Here is a 4097-nt window from a genome sequence, read left to right as displayed (position 1 = left end):
CTCCTTTCTCTCCTTACTCTCTCCTGTCTATCTCTCCTCCTCCTTTCTCTCTCTCCTGTCTACTCTATCCTCCTTTCTCTCCTGTCTCCTCTATCTATCCTCCTTTCTCCTTTCTCTCCTGTCTACTCTATCTATCCTCCTTTCTCTCCTGTCTACTCTATCTATCCTCCTTTCTCTCCTGTCTACTCTGTCTCTTCTCCTTTCTCTCCTGTCTACTCTATCTATCCTCCTTTCTCTCCTGTCTACTCTATCTCTCCTCCTTTCTCTCTTCTCTATCTATCCTTCTTTCTCTCCTGTCTACTCTATCTCTCCTTTCTCTCCTGTCTCTCTCTCTCTCTCCTGTCTACTCTATCTATCCTCCTTCTCTCCTGTCTACTCTATCTCTCCTCCTTTCTCTCCTGTCTACTCTATCTCTCTCCTTTCTCTCTCTCCTGTCTACTCTATCTTTCTCTCCTGTCTACTCTATCTATCCTCCTTTCTCTCCTGTCTATCCTATCTATCCTCCTTTCTCTCCTGTGTCTACTCTATCTCTCCTGTCTACTCTATCTATCACCCTTTCTCTCCTGTCTACTCTATCTATCCTCCTTTCTCTCCTGTCTACTCTATCTCTCCTGTCTACTCTATCTCTTCTCCTTTCTCTCCTGTCTACTCTATCTATCCTCCTTTCTCTCCTGTCTACTCTATCTCTTCTCCTTTCTCTCCTGTCTACTCTATCTATCCTCCTTTCTCTCCTGTCTTCTCTATCTCTCCTGTCTACTCTATCTATCCTTCTTTCTCTCCTTTCCACCCTATCTATTCTCCTTTCTCTCCTGTCTATCCTATCTATCCTCCTTTCTACTCTATCTATCCTGTCTACTCTATCCTCCTTTCTCTCCTGTCTACTCTATCTATCCTCCTTTCTCTCCTGTCTACTCTATCTATCCTCCTTTCTCTCCTGTCTACCCTATCTATCCTCCTTTCTCTCCTGTCTACTCTATTTCTCCTCCTCTCTACTCTATCTATCCTCCTTTCTCTCCTGTCTATCCTATCTATCCTCCTTTCTCTCCTGTCTACTCTATTTCTCCTCCTTTCTCTCCTGTCTACTCTATCTCTCCTCCTTTCTCTCCTGTCTACTCTATCTATCCTCCTTTCTCTCCTGTCTACTCTATCTATCCTCCTTTCTACTCTATCTATCCTCCTTTCTCTCCTGTCTACTCTATCTATCCTCCTTTCTCTCCTGTCTACTCTCTCTCCTGTCTACTCTATCTATCCTCCTTTCTACTCTATCTATCCTCCTTTCTCTCCTGTCTACTCTATCTATCCTCCTTTCTCTCCTGTCTACTCTATCTCTTCTCCTTTCTCTCCTGTCTACTCTATCTATCCTCCTTTCTCTCCTGTCTACTCTATCTCTCCTCCTTTCTCTCCTGTCTACTCTATCCTCCTTTCTCTCCTGTCTACTCTATCTCTTCTCCTTTCTCTCCTGTCTACTCTATCTATCCTCCTTTCTCTCCTGTCTATCCTATCTATCCTCCTTTCTCTCCTGTCTACCCTATCTATCCTCCTTTCTCTCCTGTCTACTCTATCCTCCTTTCTCTCCTGTCTACTCTATCTATCCTCCTTTCTCTCCTGTCTACTCTATCTCTTCTCCTTTCTCTCCTGTCTACTCTATCTCTCCTCCTTTCTACTCTATCTATCCTCCTTTCTCTCCTGTCTTCTCTATCTCTCCTGTCTACTCTATCTATCCTCCTGTCTACTCTATCTATCCTCCTTTCTACTATCTATCCTCCTTTCTACTCTATCTATCCTCCTTTCTCTCCTGTCTATCCTATCTATCCTCCTTTCTCTCCTGTCTACTCTATCTATTCTCCTTTCTCTCCTGTCTACCCTATCTATCCTCCTTTCTCTACTGTCTACTCTTTCTCTCCTGTCTACTCTATCTCTCCTGTCTACTCTATCTATCCTCCTTTCTCTACTGTCTACTCTTTCTCTCCTGTCTACTCCATATCTCCTGTCTACTCTATCCTCCTTTCTCTCCTGTCTACTCTTTCTCTCCTGTCTACTCTATCTCTCCTGTCTACTCTATCTATCCTCCTTTCTCTCCTGTCTATCCTCCTTTCTCTCCTGTCTACTCTATTTCTCCTCCTTTCTCTCTTCTCTATCTATCCTTCTTTCTCTCCTGTCTACTCTATTTCTCCTCCTTTCTCTCCTGTCTACTCTATCTATCCTCCTTTCTGTCATGTCTACTCTATCTATCATCCTTTCTCTCCTGTCTACTCTATCTATCCTCCTTTCTCTCCTGTCTACTCTATCTATCCTCCTTTCTCTCCTGTCTATCCTATCTATCCTCCTTTCTCTCCTGTCTACTCTATCTATCCTCCTTTCTCTCCTGTCTATCCTATCTATCCTCCTTTCTCTCCTGTCTACTCTATTTCTCCTCCTTTCTCTCCTCTATCTATTCTCCTTTCTCTCCTGTCTATCCTCCTTTCTCTCCTGTCTACTCTATTTCTCCTCCTTTCTCTCTTCTCTACTCTATCTATCATCCTTTCTCTCCTGTCTACTCTATCTATCCTCCTTTCTACTCTATCTATCCTCCTTTCTCCTGTCTATCCACCTTTCTTTCCTGTCTACTCTATCTATTCTCCTTTCTCTCCTGTCTACTCTATCTATCCTGCTTTCTCTCCTGTCTACTCTATCTATCCTCCTTTCTCTCCTGTCTACTCTATTTCTCCTCCTTTCTCTCCTCTATCTATTCTCCTTTCTCTCCTGTCTACTCTATCTCTCCTGTCTACTCTATCTCTCCTCCTTTCTCCTGTCTATCCTCCTTTCTCTCCTGTCTACCCTATCTATCATCCTTTCTCTCCTGTCTACTCTATCTATCATCCTTTCTCTCCTGTCTACTCTATCTATCCTCCTTTCTACTCTATCTATCCTCCTTTCTCCTGTCTATCCACCTTTCTCTCCTGTCTACTCTATCTATTCTCCTTTCTCTCCTGTCTACTCTATCTATCCTCCTTTCTCTCCTGTCTACTCTATCTATCCTCCTTTCTCTCCTGTCTACAGTCTATTCTCCTTCCACTCCTGTCTACTCTATCTATAGATAGATAGATGCTGATACCTCCTTTGACATTACAAGGACACTTAAATCAACATTGAAAATGTAAGTGGAAAAGGAAGTGTTTTTCATGTGCAATGTTGTCCTTATTGTCAAGTATATTTCTTATCAAAGTACAGTCATTGTTTCTGTTTCCTCTTAGATGTATTACCTGAAATACACATTTCTTAAGGTATATGGTTTTTTCCGCTTTCTGCTGTTTTTAGGATCCCAGAATGACAAAACAGCGGTATGATGTAGTTAAATTTATTGTGTGACTATACTCTATGTAACTCTAAACCAGTATCAGAATGTGCTATCCTTTTGCATGTCTTTAGTACACATTCTTCAACAGTAAGGACATTTTCAATCCCAGTAAGATGTGGTTTTTACAGTAAACCAAATAAGTTTGTAAATGCTGATATTTTCACTTTCCAGACCTATGCAAATTTTATTTCTTCTTCCTGGGGATAATCAAATGTAATGGCTAATTACTTTGTATGGTAACACTGGGATCTCCAAATACCTTTACTTTATAACAGTCCTTCAACATACAACAGGTCGAAGAACCAACAAATGATAGAAAAAATGCCCAAAAGGAAACATCAGTCATTCTACAGATGTCGATCCATGTTATAATTTGAAATAACACTGTTGCCATGGCAAGCGTTGTGGTACAGATTATGTATTTAAATAGTATACCCTTCCATCCAGTACTTCTCAAGAAATATCAACAAAAAATTTGAATTGTTGCAGTACAATATGGCAATGTCCCCATCAGCCATTTCATTTTTCCAGTTGGCCTCCAACACATGCACATGTACCTAACTGAGCATTTCTCAAGGTGGAGTCAACTATCTTATACTAATGTAGCTGTTTGTCGACAAGAATGTTGAAAAAATTGAAAAAAAGTTCTGTCATCTATCAGTGATTAAGTATCTGGAACCAAACGTTTTAAATAAACAAACATTTAGTAAAAATTGATTTTATTTTCATTCAATCACAGCTTTATATTAATATTCACTGA

The sequence above is a fragment of the Ylistrum balloti genome, unplaced genomic scaffold (assembly GCF_031769215.1).
Source record: "Ylistrum balloti isolate Yb309-2 unplaced genomic scaffold, AGI_CSIRO_Ybal_v1 Utg369932, whole genome shotgun sequence".
Taxonomy (NCBI): domain Eukaryota; kingdom Metazoa; phylum Mollusca; class Bivalvia; order Pectinida; family Pectinidae; genus Ylistrum; species Ylistrum balloti.
The sequence above is the reverse complement of the archived record's forward strand: the minus strand, read 5'-3'. Positions refer to the sequence as shown.